The 15,496-nt window shown below is 58.0% G+C and overlaps 1 protein-coding gene across 2 annotated transcripts in view; it reads right to left on the bottom strand.

Moving 5' to 3' along the window:
- Nucleotides 1-2,223, bottom strand: part of LOC128911850 (diacylglycerol kinase beta-like) — a 28,500-nt gene extending 26,277 nt beyond the window's left edge. For both annotated transcript variants that reach the window (XM_054207351.1, XM_054207350.1), the window contains exon 1: nucleotides 2,096-2,223. The gene's annotated coding sequence lies outside the window, so the exon portion shown is untranslated. The remainder of the gene's footprint in view (nucleotides 1-2,095) is intronic.
- Between the last annotated feature and the right edge of the window lie 13,273 nt (nucleotides 2,224-15,496).

The following is a 15,496-nucleotide window of genomic DNA, read 5'->3' as shown; positions in this document are numbered from 1 at the left end:
GGGCAGAAGCACGGTGGGTCCCTGCAGGAACAGCATTTTCCAGTCCGCCCCCCCCCATCTTTTGGAAAGATCAGCCTATTTTTGTGTTGGGCTGGGGAGAAGCCCCTGAGGCGGTGGGTGGAGTGTAAATCCCTCCTGTCCCACTTGCAGCAAACAAACCCCAACCAAGTCACGCTCAAACTATTTTCTGCAATGACAGGAGAACGCACTTTTCTGCATTTTACCAGCCTGAGAGGACACTCGGGATCTGCTTTTTCCATTCTCCCCACCTGTTGCTCTCTACCGCAGCCCTTGCACCACCTTTGCTCTGGGTGCCGAGCACCCTCATGGCACCGGAGCAATGAAACGTGCTGGCAGGGGTGCCTGGAGCACCCGGGCAGGCAGCTGCCTGTGAGCCTCTGCCTGCCATCCCCGAGCTTCCCACCTGGAATAGCTGCGTTTCGGTGTGTCGTGCTGGCTGCCCGCTCCCCTGCCATCGGCAGTGGTCCAGCAAACAGAGAGGCGGCGGTTGGTGCACGACCCCAAACCCTGCACACACACCTCTGCCAGGAGCACCTTGCCCATGCCCGTTCCTGGCTGCAGGGCATCCTCCCCTGGCAGCTTTTAAGCAAGCGGAGCAGCGTTTCGCTAAGAGATGCTCCCCTCTCCCTGACCGCTGCGTTAGAGACTGGCAAAGCCCGGGAGGGAGAGACATCTGTCTGCTGCCACTGTCACCAGCGGGTGCTCTCTCCTGCACAGCCGGAGAGTGACACGGGAAGGGGAGGGTGGCTGTGGCCGGCCCTCCAGCCCTGGGATCAGGCTGCAGATGTACTGACTCCCAACCGGGAACTGGGAGAGCTCGGCTCAGCCCAGCTGCGTGGGGACAGCAGGGACACAGCACGGCCCTCCTGGAGCTCACTCCCCCCCGTCCCGTCATCAGCCCGCCGGGCCCAGGGCAGCTCCGCTCACACCCTGGGGACACCAACAACTTCCCAACTTACTACCGTTGCCTTTTTAGAGAATAATTTTGCTGTCTGAGTTTGGAGCAGACTGAATCCGAGCTTGGATGCCTTTTGAGCGAGACCCGTCCCCTCGCCACCTCCCCTGCAGGTCCCAGCCAGACCGGAGCTTGTGTCCCAGAAAAGCCCCTTCCCACACCAGATGGGGAGGCAGTCCGTGGCTGTCCCTGCAGCCTGGGGACTGGGATCCTCTCTGGGATCCTCCCCGGGCCCCCAGTTCCATCAGCTCACACCTCCAAACCCAGGGCTTCCCGCTGCCGGCACAGGGAATCCTGCAGCAGCGAGTCCCAGGGGTTAACTGCACCTTGCGTGGGACAGTGCTGCTTTCCAGTAGCTTTGAAATACCTTCTTCTCCCCTTTCATCCCCTGAAACAACCTGAAGAACGAGTTGCAGACAGCCTCTTTCCACTGGCCAGGCGTGCTGAACACCTCCACGGTCCTCCTGCCTTCCAAAGCAAAAGGCCCCGGCAATTTTTACTTAATGAGAAAGACACTAACGAGCTTATCTGGCCTGGCAACATGAAGGAATGGCTGACTCGGACCGTTTCTCTGCCCATCGAAAGGGTGTGTGGTTTTAGAACAAAGCTGAGAACCGACACACGTTGAGACACCAGTGAAGTGCGTAGCCTCCCCCAGGCTGCGTTAAAGGCTTGGTGGCAGCCATCTTCTCCACCCTGGGGGACAAGGGGATGCTGCCCTGTCCTTCCCGACCCTTAAGGTCCCTTTTCTCAGTATCCGAGTCCCCCACCCGGCCATCCAGGGACCCCAGCTCCCGTGCCCCAGCACAGTCCCGCTCCTTCGGCGCCTGTCCCCGCTGCCCAAACCGCTTCAAACCCGGCCCAAAGCCCTCGGGACGGGGCCGGGACCGGCTCGGTGAGGGGCTCCGAGGTCGCGGGCTCCGAGGGCGGGGGGGGGGGCGAAGGCCACCAAGTCGGTCCCGGCCGGGGCAGGAGGTGGCGGCTGGGCGAGCGGCTGTCCCGCCTGGGTCGCCGGATTTTCCCACGGCTGGAAAGGGGCGAGCTCACGGCGGGTCCCCGGTCCCCCCCCCCCTCCACCCCTTGCTGCAGCCCCGCGTCCCGCCGCCTCTGTCCCCTTACTTGGAGGCGGCAGCGCGGTGCCATCGGTGGCGGCCGGCGGGACCGGCCAGGTCGCTCCGGCGGCGGCGGCGGCGGCGGCTCCGGGGCTGCCGGTTACCGGCCTGGCTGGGCAGCCCGGCAGCTCCCCGCTCCCTCGGCGAGGCGGAGCCGGAGCCCGGCGGGGGGATGCAGGGGGATGCGAGCGGGCCCAGCCCGCTCCGCTCCGCTCCGCCCGCCTCTACCGGCACCGGCGGGCGGCCGGGAGGGCTGGGGGGAGGAGGAGGAGGAGGAAGAGGAGAAGAAGGAGGAGTTGGGGGGAAGAGCCCGGCGGCCCCGACCGCGCCCCCGCCCCTCCCCGGGCCCGGGGCAGCGCCGGGAAGCGCCGTGGCGGGGAGCAGCCGACCTGCGAGGAGGACCGGGAGCCGCCTTTCCATAATAAAACTCATTTATTACGAATTCCCACACCCCCACACCCCCCCTATAGCGGCAGGACTTTCCCCATTTCCCACCGGCCTCGCACCGTGCCCCGCAGCCCCACCGCTCCCTGTCCCCATCCCCATTCCCATCTCCATCCCTGTCTCTCCATCCCCATCCCCATTCCCGTTCCCCATCCCTGTCTCTCCATCCCCATCCTCATCCCCGTCCCGCTCTCTTCCCTGGGGCTTTTTGCCCCCCTGCACCTTGGCCTCTCCCGCTTTTGAACAGATTCACCCATGGCAAAGGTTGCTCTTTCCTAAGGAACGGAACAAACCACCGAAAAAAAACAAACAAACAAAAATTGCCAAAACAGATAAAAAGCATTTTTATTTTCTTTCCATGACGCGTATGCCTGCCTGCTCGGGGGTGACACTATTTCAGGCATGTCTATTATTTATGTTTCACTATATTTATATTAATTAGAGGCGCCATCCATGTACGTAGTTCTCCAGCTTCAAAAAAAAGCAAGAGAAGCAGACTGACAGCTGAAACTGAACTTTCTCGAGAGAAATAGTCAGAGAGGAACAGAATACACAGCTATAGCTCCACTCTGAGTGCTGGTCCCGTATGACATTCCTGCTCTACACCTGGGATGGCTCCAGTCCCAGCCCCACTTTCCCTCCTTCCCTCCTGGTTGGGACCCCAGAGAGATGCGTCGGGGCTCTTGGCTGGGATGCCGAGGATGACAGAGACCCCAAAGTCATGCCAGTTTAAGGGGACATGGTGGCACTCATGTCATCTGTGCCTGGGCAAAAGGAGCATCCCTTCAAAGCACCCGCTGGCCCCTGGTGATGGGCTGTAGCGAAGCACAGAGGAGTCTCACCTTGCCGAGCAGTGGAAAGAGGGCCCTGAGCTCCCCAGCTCCCATCCACGCTGACTGTCTCCCTCAGGAGTTGTAACCTGTGTCCACACCTACACGAAGTCCACACCAGACCCCCGAGACGAGTGTCCCAGCCCTGTCCTTGTCCTGTCCGATGGCTCCAGGTCACTTCCCCTCCATCCTGGGAAGGTCTCTCCGCAGGGAGGTGGAGGTTTGCCAAACCTGTGGGTGAGAGGAGGAGGAGGAAGAGAACGGGGAAGGCTCATGGCTGGACACCCACTATTACCTTCGCCCAGGCTACCGGGGCAGATCGACTCCGGGCTGGGCAGGGAGAGACCCAACCAGACCTGGTGAAATGCCTCCTGCAAAGGCTCAGCTGGCAGACACAGAGTCTGTTTCACAGAGAGAAACCTTGCCCAGCTCAGGGCTGACGCCGGCCCCTGCGGAAGCGATGCACTCGGCATGTGCTCTTACCTCCAGCAATGCTCTCTGGCCGGCAGCAGCCCTCCTCCCCTCCCCGGGGCTTTCCAGATGGCTGGGAGCTCCCGCAGCTTTTGCCAGGGGTTGGAAATGGCCCTGCATGAGTGGTGCAAGAATATCGTTTTCAGGAGGGGAGTCCAGCCCCACCACGAGAAGCCGATGGCCAAGCCGAGATGCTGCACTCCCTGACTCTGCATTGGGTTTGCTAATGCTTTGCCCAGGCTGTTGGTGAAACACTCCCAGCACACCCAGATGAGAGACTTTTATTCTTTCTCCACATCCAAGTAGGTATTCCTTCCAGGGATTAATTAGTAAATTAAAATGGTAGAAAGACAAAATTATTATGATTGGGCATAAGCCTCAGTGATGATGTCTCTCTCCTGCAGATCTGCATGCTCTGTCCCTGCACATTCCTGCCTCCCTCGAAGGGCTGCGGGCAGCGGATTCACCCCCTGGATTGATTCCCTTAGTGGGAAAGACCCCAGAGGTGTGGTTTGGGTGGACAACAGCTACCTATGGGTGCCTTAAACACCGATCCCCAGGCCCAAAAGCCCTGACTGTGGGGCCTGAAGTGCTCTGCACCCACAGAAGGAGGCTGCCTTTGCTGGGGGTGCTGGCAGCAGCTGCGAAGCCTCTGGGCGCTGCCCCCGTGCAAGCTGGAGGTGAAAACCCCAGGTCTGGAGAAGTGGGATGAAAACTGCATCCACACGGGGACACTGCCCCGTTTCACAATCTCCCCCTCTGGGGATTCTTAATTTCTCCGTGGTCACCAGCAGTTTACCTACACCCTCCCTGCCGTGCCGATGGCTCCCTGCCGTCAGTGATGACCCACCACCCGCCAGAGACCCGGCGGCCGGGGCTGCCCGGGGCCACCTCATCACCACCTGCTGCCAAGCCCTGTGCCTCCAGGCCGGGCTGGCCAAGCCTCTCTCTCCAGATTAATGCGAGTGATGTGCTGAAAGCTGGATTGATTAGAGCTGCAGCTCCATTTTCCAGCCCTGTCCAAAAAAGCCATCACATTTTGCCTGGAAAAATATTGCCCTTCTTAAACGAAGTCCCTTATTCTGATGCTCAGTAATTTCTTCTTTTTCCCTGGTTCCCCCTGGCAGGGCCCAAACCCCAGTGGGGATCAGCAGGCAAAGCCATAGGCAGAAAGCTCAGGTCTCTGCGGCCTTGGGGGTGAAATCCCGTCCCTGTCCCCTCTGCCCAGCACCCACAGGATTTGGGCATCTGGGCTCCCAAGGAGGTGGCTGCTTCGTCCAGGGTGGGCACAGAAGCAGGGCAAACCTTATTTTGGAGCCACCCAAAGGGAAGAGGATGCCTTTCTCAGTGCAACAAGTGAAGGAGAGATTAAAAATGTCTCTTCGTCACCTGGGCAGACTCAGGGAATTTTAATCAGCTCTCTTCTTGCTTTAACTCTCGTTAATTTGCTCTCGAAACATTGACCCAAGGCGATGCCGAGGTTTGCCGCTAACTCAGTTGTAGTGGCACCTCCCCTGCCTGGGCTCTGTTACGTAGGGGAGAAGGAATCCCTAGCAATTATAACTTGATTATTTTACTGAACGTGCGATTACAAATGGGAACCGCAGAGCCCGTTAGGGCTCTGAGTAATGAGCACTGCAGTCAAGATACAATTAAAATGAGCCCAGGCTCCCCTGGCCCCAGCTCTTGCTCCAAACACAAGCGGGCTGCTCGGAAAGCCTTCACCCTCCCACCCGCCCTCAGTGACCAGAGGAAAGATGATTTCAAAGGGGGGAAAAAAACCAAAAAACAAAAAACACTTGAGAAATTTCCAGGCTGATTTTATTTTTTTTTTTTTCAGCTTTTGTTCTGCTCGGCGGCAGTGCCCCGGGGACGGGCAGGGAGAAGGACGAGCTCTCCCGCTCCTGCCCGTGGGTGGTCACCAGTGCTATATTAAGTCGCGGTGAGCCTGGAGAGCCGCAGATTAGGCTGGAAATTAGAAAACGCGGCGGGGATGGGACATTCCTTGCGAGGGACTCAGCCGCAGAGCTGGGAGATGCCAGCGTGGCCGAACTGTCCCCTGCCCAGCTGCCGGTCATGGCGATGCGGGGTGTTCCTGGGGCATCGTGCTGGGGCTCCCGCACCCAGCGAGCCGAGCCCGCGGCGGGCAGGAGAGCTGGCCGCGCCGCCACTTTCACTGCCGTGTGCTTTCCCAAAGAACTTGGTGTCACCTCAGTGGGTCTTTCTCAGGCTCCTGCCTGGAGGTTCTGCGCGTCGTGGGGGAAACACCTCCGCTGCTGGCTGCCAGCTGACTCTATCCCTGCCTCCCGCGCCCGGAGAGCAAACGGCTCGGCTCTCCCCCGCCGCGTGATTTTTAAGTGGGATGACATTCTGGAGGGTGAAATATTTCTAATTGTGGAATCTATGGGGCTGGCGTCATGGGGGAGCGCTGGCAGGCAGCAAGCGGGAGCTGCAGCGATGCAGTCAGAGGGAGGACGTGCAGCAGCGCCAGCAGCAGCTCTCCAAGGCTGCGCAGCTCTCACCCGCCCAAGCCCAGCTCCTGCGCGGAGCCAGCCCGCTGTCGGGGAAGGATGGTGCGAGTGAGTCAGGGATTTGGGCGAAGCGGCGTTCTCCCGAGGCTGGAGGAAGACCCACGCTGAGATGGCGACCGGCAGCATGGACCCTGCGAACCTCCGCTCAGCACAGGCTGGGGAAACCCAGGTGGGAGGGAGCCGGGCGACCAAGAGCAGTGCTAGGGGCTGAATCATAGCACCCATGGGTGCTCTGCTAAACACTAGGCCTGCCCTGTTTCCCCTTGAGTGATCTTAAGTCTGCAGAAGATGATGACAGTGACAATGCAACGGCTCAGAAAAGGACAGCATCACAGCATCACGGCACTAGAAGCTGTCAGCAGGGATGGCCACACATCCGAAACGCAGGGTGCAACGCCGCACCTTCCCACCCACGTCCCAACCGTGTTGCTCCCCAAAACTACAACTTGCCAGAGCAAAGACGCGAGGGATGCTTCAGCCCAGCCGTGCAGGAGGTGCTCTGCCTGTGTTGGTGTGATATTGCGTTAATAAAACACGTAGAAACGTGTGCTGTAGACTGCCATATCTGTGCTCCCAGTGGTTCTTTTAACTCCAGTAAATAGCATAGTGGAAAAATCACACATTCAAAGAAATACATGGAAAAACCCTCTTGTACAGAGATACCAATGTATCATCTGCAACCCGAAGCGGCCCACGCTGCGGGTGACAGTTCGCTGTGCAGCTGGGTGCCTCCAGCAGGAAAAGGGAGGTGGGAGGAGGACGGCAGGTGAGGAACACCAAGCAAATCTGGGGGTGCAGGAGCCCATGGCGAGGCAGAGCCCCGGCTCTGTGTCCTCGGGGCGGGCATGGGAAGAGCGGGCTCTCGCCTCCCCTCGGCTCTCGGCTCTCAGGCTGCTGCCTTGCTCGGAGCGGAGCAGGGAAGGAAGTCAAAGAGCTGTCAGGTGTTGTTAGCGGTGTGACATCTCTTAATAAGGCCCATCTGGTTGGAAGGCAGCGGATCCGGCAGGATTTCTGCAGGCCTGATGGTGAATGCTTTTGCCAAGGTTTTACAATCAGCGTTAATAAACACGCCGGGGCGGCGTTTGGCACCGTGAGCTCAAACTTCCCCGTCTGAGACTGAGAAAAAACAGAATTACAGCAAAAATCCTTGCTGCACAGCAGAGCTCCCGGGCAGCTCATTCCACCTTCTGGGATGTGTGGATCCTGCACAGCCTGCAAACACCCACCTGGTTGCGGGGCAATTCTGGGGGGGGGTAGCTGGTTCCTACGGATGCCCCATCTCGCTGGGAGTCTGTGCATGGGTACTGCATCCTTAACCAAAGGACTGGCTGGGCTGCCCACGTTTTCCACCCGCCTTTCATCCCCGAAGAGCCCCCAGACCCTTATCCGAATCTCCATCCTTCTCGTCCTGCGTCACTGCACCACAAGGGACACGAGTGGCTGCGTGGGGCGATAATCATGGCATTGGAACTCCCTGTCCTCCGGGAAGAGGGACCGCGGGGAGACTGCGGGGATCAAACCCGCTGTGACAAACCTGCGTCTCAGCAGTGGGCTTGTGTCATGCAGGCAGTGGGCACTTTTAAAGCAGGATGGCACTGTATAGAAAGTGTCTGGGAGGGAACAGCTGGACCCGTAGGTGTGTAATAGCGGCAGAAAAAGCCCATGTGATTTAGGGAAATGCCACATTTGGGGATGATGAAAGGGTAGAGCTGAACGGAGTGGCTGTCGATGAATCACAGGGCTTTAGGGAACACACTAGCGGGTGTTTAAACTACTCTGCGAAGCTTGGCTCAGTTCTGGCAGACGTTTGGGCGTCGCAGGAATGGGCTCTGCCGCCCATTCCCGGCTTCTCCCACACGAACCGGGGAAACGGCATGGGGCAGAGAGGGGAACCGAAGGCTGCGGTGCCCATGGGGGACCCACACGCTGCCATCCCTGAGGCAGGGGAAGGGGCCGGCGGACGGATGTCTTGGGCGGGAGCACCAAAGCACGTGGTCCCAGGGCGATGTGCTGGCGTGAGCCGCCCTTTGCCGGGCCAGCCCTGCCCCAGGGGCCACAGAGCCGCTGGGGAAGCACGGAGGAGATGGCTGTTGCTGAACGGGGTCGGCAGGAGCTGGCGGTTCTTTGCTTGCTGCTGTGTTTTCTGCTCCCAGCTGTGCCTGCTGGACCTCCAGCCCCGGCATGCTGTGGCAGCACTTATGGCAGGAGGAAGATGAGGAGCAGAGAGGCTGGGGTGGTGCAAGACACTGGCATCCCAAGGCACCCCGACACCCCAAGGAACCCCCTCTGCTCCTGCCCGCACCTGGCTGAGGGCTCAGCCACCCCCAGCTCCCGGGCCCTGCAGAGCCCTGAATGGTCCCTTGGGTGCTTTGCCCTCTCTTAGAATCATAGAATAGAATCAGAGAACCTTCATGGTTGGAAAGGACCTTTGAGATCATCGAGTCCAACCAAACAACCTACAATTTCTGCCACTCGAAGTGCGCAGGATTAATTTAGCCTCGTTAGAAACCCTTTTCAGGCTGAGGAGTCCGGAGCGCCAGGCGGCAGGGGACACCACGTCTCCCCATGGCAGGCTGCCCGCGGGGACAGGGGGGTCCCTGAACCAAACCACCTCGAAGGCGCTGATCCCGGGCATCCCTGCAGGTGCTCTTCCCATTCCTCCCGCAGCTGGTCCAGACCGTGTCCCTGCTGTGGCTGCGCTTCCCCAGGGTCGTGATGCTGGGTCGTAGATCTCTCCCCAAAGCCCGTCCCCAAGGGCTGGCTGGAGCGCTCCTCGCTCTGAGAGATAAGAATGACTCTAAGCATATACTTCCTTAAATCCCTTGAACTCCAGAATTAAAATAAGGATGTGGGATTTAAGTTGGAAGGGTTTGAAGCAGATATTTTTGTTATACATCATCATGCCTGTCACGAGTCTAAAATATTTGGAAGGCCTGTATAAATAGCCGTTTGATCACCTTTTCTCTGCTGGCTCCTGCTTCCCTCTATCTCACAGCTGCCATGGAGCAGGGAAACACGTGTGGCACTCGGGAACATGCGTTTTTACTTTCGGTTACTTTCTGTGTTTCCATGAGAGATGCTGTCAAAAGCCTTGTTTCATCCGAAGTAGAAGAGAGGAGAGGAGAGGACCAGGACATGCGAGGCTGCTGCTTCCCCGAGCATCACTCAGACACCCGCAGACTGTCAAGATAAAATTGTTGTCACTGAAATGCTGTCACATCACTGGGAACTACACCACGCTCTGGGCAATCGTTGTGTCAACCCCAGAACTCCCAGAATGGCAAATGGGAATTTTTGTGACATTTTCACGGGAGAGAAGGGCAAAATAAGCCAGAACCTGTTTCCCACCTTGACAGCTGGACCAGCCGGGGGTGCCTGGGGGCATGGTTCAGGGTGTCCCACGTCTTCCTCCTCATCGCCCCGCTCCCAGGCATCATCCCAGGCCAGCAGCTGGTAGAGATGGTCTGCACCCCGAAAACACCCACCAGGCATCGGGGGCTGGGGGCAGCTCCGCCGCCGCCGCTTGCGGGGGTGGTTTTTTTTTTTTTAAAGCTATGCCAAGAAGACGTTTCCGTTAAAAGACCTTCTGGGTCTAAGATGTGAATGCACAGCCGCAGCCAGCCAGCTTGTCTCGGTTTCAGCTTAAAACCCGCCGCTGCCGGGCTGCCGGGGCCAGTGCCGCAGCCACCGGGAGATGAGAAACATTTGCCATATGCTGAGGGATTACTGTATAAAACCGAGATGCTTGGCTGCACGCCAAGGTACAGGGTTTCCAAATAGAGTCTGAATCCTGGACAGAAAAGTTCCAACTAAATATAGCCATGACAGCCTCAGAGTTGACGACTTCTTTTTTTTTTTTTTTTTTTTTTTTTTTGGGTTGAGTTCTCTTAAAATAGCCTGGGTTTGGTTTTTTTTGGTGCCCTGTCGAGGGGGCAGGTAGAGGCATGTTTACAAACAGAGGTACAAACCCAAAGAGAAGGTGGGAGGGGGAAGGTCACCCTTCCTTCCGCCTGCCCTGGGATGCCCCTGGGGGATGGAGGGGATGCGGGCGCAAAGCTCCGGGGCTGCCTCCAGCCTCTCAGAGGAGGAGGAGGAACCAGGGGAGGCAGCTCTGGCCTCCTCTTCCTCCCACCCTGCCCAGGAAAGGGCTATCTGCCTAAAAACCGTTGCACAGGACCAAAAAGCTGGAGGGGGCCCATGATGGCACAGGGGACAAGAGACAAGCGGGTGGCCCTGGAGAAAGGCTGGGCACCTGCGGGGGCTCCCTCACATGAAGCTCAGCAAGAAGGAACTTCGGCGGGTGTTTTCGGCAGAGCTGGTCGTGCTGCCGGGAGCGATGGGAGGCTGAGAAAAACTTGTCGAGGAGACGGTGTTTTCACTTGAAAAAGGCGATTTGGATTTTCTGGGCTGCCAGCCCTGCTCATGCCATGCCTGTCTGAGACGTGGGCTGGATTACTCAGCCGCAGACCCACCAGCAAACGCAGAAACGAAATCAAAGCCCAGCACTGGGATGGAGCAAGGGGCTGGGATTTCAGCAGCGCTGCACGCCGGCCGAGCCTGCCCTCGGAGTTGGCATGGAGCAGCTCTGGGTGCAATAAGTGAAACAGTTTTGCAAAAGCCCATAGAAAAAGCCAAAAAATTCTAAATATTGGGACGGGAAGGCAGGCGTCAGTTGTGCTCCTCATGGCGAGCACGGCGCGTCAGGAGGATGCGTTGGAGAGAAAGTGGAGCTAACTCATCCTCGGCAACACCAGCAGCATCGCTCCGGCACAGTAGCTGGCCACATGCACTCAAGGATGCTGAAACCTCTTTAAAGGGCTGGGGGAAATAACTCCCAGAAAGCCATAAGTCATTGGCTATATACTATCATGCATATAATGTAATATATATAATAAGATACTGTTAATAGCTTGATGTGAAAAAGGCCTAAGATAAGCCTAAGAGATAAGCACCTACGTGTGCATTGGCTTGCACAGCATCCGCAAGAGCTCTCCGACACCTTTGCGTTGCAGGCAGTATTTTATTTATGGGTTCATAGCTCCTGGGACAGCTGATGGGAATATAAATTAAACAGATGCCTCAGACGGGCCTTAAATGAGGGCAGCCCTAGAAAACACGGGACGTCTGAGATGGGCCAGTATTGAATAATCAGAAGTTGTCCAAAAGAAAAAAAAAACAAACCCTGGGTTTGTAAATTCTTATGACAAGGCAGGAAAGCGGCCCGAGGTGCGATCCTGCCGCAGCAACGGAGCTGCCGGGAGGGAGAAGTCCATGCCTGCAAAATTCATGTTCCTAAACAACAGTGTTGGGGAGGTCGGTGACATGGGGGAGGTACGGCTAATAATAACAAATACCGCCGGAGTTATACCTTACATAGATAAAACCGCCACTGGAACCAGCTTTCTGAGAGCCCAGCAAAAAGCTTTTGTTTAATTTATGGGGCTCAGGCTATATTTAGCCGGCAGATCCTTGGGGTTTTATCTGGGATCACTGCTCCAAGCCAGCAGCTGGAACATTTTAATTGTTTGCTCTGGTTTTAGTTTTTTTTTGCCAAACAGAGCAAAAGGAAAGCAGGTGCCGGGGTCTGACCCTACCGGCCTCCCGACACCCTTGGCAGCATCCCCCCCCGGGGCAAGGAGGGCAAACGGGCCTTGGGGTGGCTCTCTGCCTCCCGAGGGACCTTCTGGGACGGTGCTGGGGGGTTTCCCAGGGCGAACCCTGTCCCCCAGCCTGGCCAGGACCCCGCATCCGTCCCCAGTCCCTGCCAAAGGGCAGCGATCAGCGTGTGAGAGCACGGGGTGGGGGGGACGCACAGACTTCACCACGCACCGCGTCTCCCCATCCTTGGGTTGCTACGGCGATTTAAAAATAGCCTGGGCCATCCAGCGTGGAGAGAGCATCCCCTTCTTCCAGGAAAGTGAGAAGTGCTGCTCCAGGCCTGGGAACGTGCCTGCGTTCAGTGGGGGTTTTATTTGTTAGGAAAGCCCTTTGGTGTCTGTCTGGAGCGTGGATGAGAGGAGCCATCTGCTCGGGGACAGGCGGTGTTTATGCCTCCGCGCCAGAGACGGGGCTCTGCGGACGCCTGGGCCCCAGCTCCTGTCACCCCGCTCGGCCCCGGTGATGAATGCAGCCATCTCTGTTTAGGAAAACACCCGCTCTGCTGCGCCGGGATCTCCCACAGCAACTTGGAAATATCCCCCCGGCCGGCAGCTGATGAGAGCGAGTGCGGCGTGGTGGCATCGGGGACAGCCATCTGCCGGGGGACTGGGGTCCGCCAGGGTGTCCCTGCCATGCGGAGCACCGGGCACACCGGCAGCCCCTCTCCGGAGACGTGCCCGGTGCTGAGCACCGTGCAGTGAGCAAGGGCTGGAGGGGTCGATGGCCACGGCTGAGCCTCCGCCCCCTGGGGCAGCCCCGGTTTGGGGGACACCCCAGCACGGATGGGGTTTCGGGGGTTCCTGCTTCACCGCCGGCACTCGGGGCTGCAGGCAGGCACCTCTCCCCCAGCTCCAGTGAAGGTGTTGGTGCCTTGATGAGACGAAAAGGAGGCAATTAAAAGCCAAACGAAGCACCTCGGCCATGTGTGTGCTCCGGGGAGGGGCTTCTGGACCCCCATCTGCCTGCACTGACGAGAGGGGACGCGGGGTTGGGACTAAAGGGAAAAGTAGAAGGGCAAGAAAAAGCCACTGTTTCCAACCTTACTTTTTTTTTTTTCTCCGCTCTTTTTTTTTTTTTTCTCTTTTTCTCCTACAGGGTAAATCTTTTTTCATCTGGACCCTGCTGACACAAGTTTTGCACCAAAATGCTGGCAATTGCCCCTTTCCATCACTGGCTGGGGTGGCAAGATAATTTTATCTTCCCTGCCCCCCCCCCCCCCCTCCCATCTCCTGGAGATTGTCCTATTGCAGCCAGGGAGTGCTAGAAAATAGCACATCGCCCACTCATCCAGCCTCCTTCAAGGGAAATATTTATATTATGCCAAAGAGAGGGTTTCCATGGCAGTGATGACTTTAGCACCGTCGCCTTGGAAACCACTTGAGGCCATCTTGAAGGGTTTGAAAATACCCTTCAGAGACAAATAAGGAGCGGGAGCGGAAAGGCCGGCGGGATTAGAGCAGCGTTTTGGTCTCCCCCGGCTTGCCCGTCGGCACTTTGCCAACCCTCGCTGCCCCGCTGCCCACCCGCGGGTGGTGCTCCGGGTCCCTGCTCGTGCCGCCCATACGGGATGCTCCGTAGCCCGAGTGTTGCTTTGTGAATGAACCCGGGACAAACGAACGAGGCACTTTGCAAACAGAAATGCTTCAGTGAGCGCTTCCTCCGGCCTCCCGAAGCTGCCAGGGCATTGCTCAGCGAGTGCGAGAGCTGCCTCCAGCTCAGGAGGTGGCTTCGGGGACACCCCCTGGGCCCACTGACGCCAGAGTGATGCCAGTGCCCGCCCAGCCTCCAGCACCAGCTGCTTTCGGAGGAACAAACCCCCAGGTCCCGTGTCTTTTCGGCAGCCCCAGAGTCCCCCTTAAATGCAACAAGCCCCGCGTTTCTCCTGAGGAGCTGCCAAAATCTGAACCACCTGCAAGAAGCGGCTGCTGGCGTCAGAGCGCTCACCTGCTGTGGCAAAATCCAGAGAGGCCCCTTCCCTCCTCCGCATCACGCGTCTCCCACGGCTCAGCCCCCACATCCCACGGTTCGGCCGAACTAACGCTATCGGCCGTTTACTCTCCCAGCCCGCAGGAGCTCTGTCACCAGCGGCCAGCCCATCTGGCTCTCAAGGACACCCGGAACATGGCAGGGAAAGCAAAGCTTTCAGAGCAGATGGACGATGAGCTCCACGATGAAGCTGGTGGCGGCAGAGGCGGCCAGCAACGCTGCCTGCTCAAGCTATGGGATCACTTTCTTCTGGTTTTGCTCTCCATTTTGCTGAAAAATATTAGTCCCCATCTTAATTTAGGGCAATCCAAAATACATTTTCTCCCAGTTATTCACCAAGCCGGAGCTCTGCTCCCGGCACCCATGCTCAGCTCTGCAGTGCATCTCCAGTGCTGCCGGCTGCCTCCCACCCACCAGATCCTTCATGCTGCCCCACGCCTGCCCCATGGCCAAAATCAGTCAACCACGGGCAACTCAGCCAGTTTTCCCACAGACAAACAGCCATGCGGTGCTTAGTCCCTTCACGGGATCCCAAGGGTGAGCCCGGCCGCAGCGCTGGTGCAGGGGGAGCTTGTGTCTCCCCATCCCTGCTCCTGCCTGCACCCACCCAAGGTGGGAGAAGGTGCGTTTTGGGGGCACGATAGGGATGGGCGGACAGTGTCAGAGAGCTCTGAGGATTTGCAGCCACGCGTCTGCCCGAAAAACAGTGGGTTTGTTCTGAATCAGCCTGGCCTGAGCGTGCCTTTAAGACGGAGCCCGATGCCCACCCAGCTTCAAGGGAGGGTGGCTTCAGCCATCACTGCGGAGCAGGGAAGCGGCAGCCGGCGGGCACAGAGCACCCTGCGGTACCCACAGGGGCACGGGCGCTGCGTGGCAACCTGGGCTGTGTGCACCCATGGGAACAGCAGTTTTGCCCTGCTGCTGCCAAGAAGCCCATGTACATGTAGCGATACTCTTACCCCTTTCCCAAGGGATCTGGGGCAAACCCCAAGAGCAGCCCCACGCAGGCAGCATCCTCCTCGCAGTGACAGTCAGAAACTCATTTCTTTTGGGCTGTCTGCGTCGCTGGGCACAAATCAGGCAGTGCGGAGCTCTTTGGCTCCAGCACAGGAAAGCACTCAGCATGTGAAAATCCCCGTTTATATCGATGGAGCTTCTCACATCTCAAACCCCGAACGTGTGGGCTTGCGGCCAGCACAGCTCTTGCTTTGCCCAGGAGGGAGATCCCAGCACCCTGTGTGTCACAAAAATTCACGCCTGGTCCGTATCAGCTGAGGCGAGAGGCTGGGATGCAAAGCATAGAATTACAAGGGTAAATATTTATTCGTGCACATGAGGTGTCCCAGCCAAATCGGGGCACCCGAATGTGGTGTTGCAGGGGGTTCTCACACCCTTCAAGCAGTCGGGTATAACACAACTCCACTAATCGCTAACAGCCCTGCTAGCAATTGCTGATCACACTAAAACTTTGCAAAGCCACTATACTTC

Source organism: Rissa tridactyla, chromosome 6 (assembly GCF_028500815.1).
Source record: "Rissa tridactyla isolate bRisTri1 chromosome 6, bRisTri1.patW.cur.20221130, whole genome shotgun sequence".
NCBI lineage: Eukaryota > Metazoa > Chordata > Aves > Charadriiformes > Laridae > Rissa > Rissa tridactyla.
This window is presented reverse-complemented; position numbering and strand designations above follow the sequence as displayed.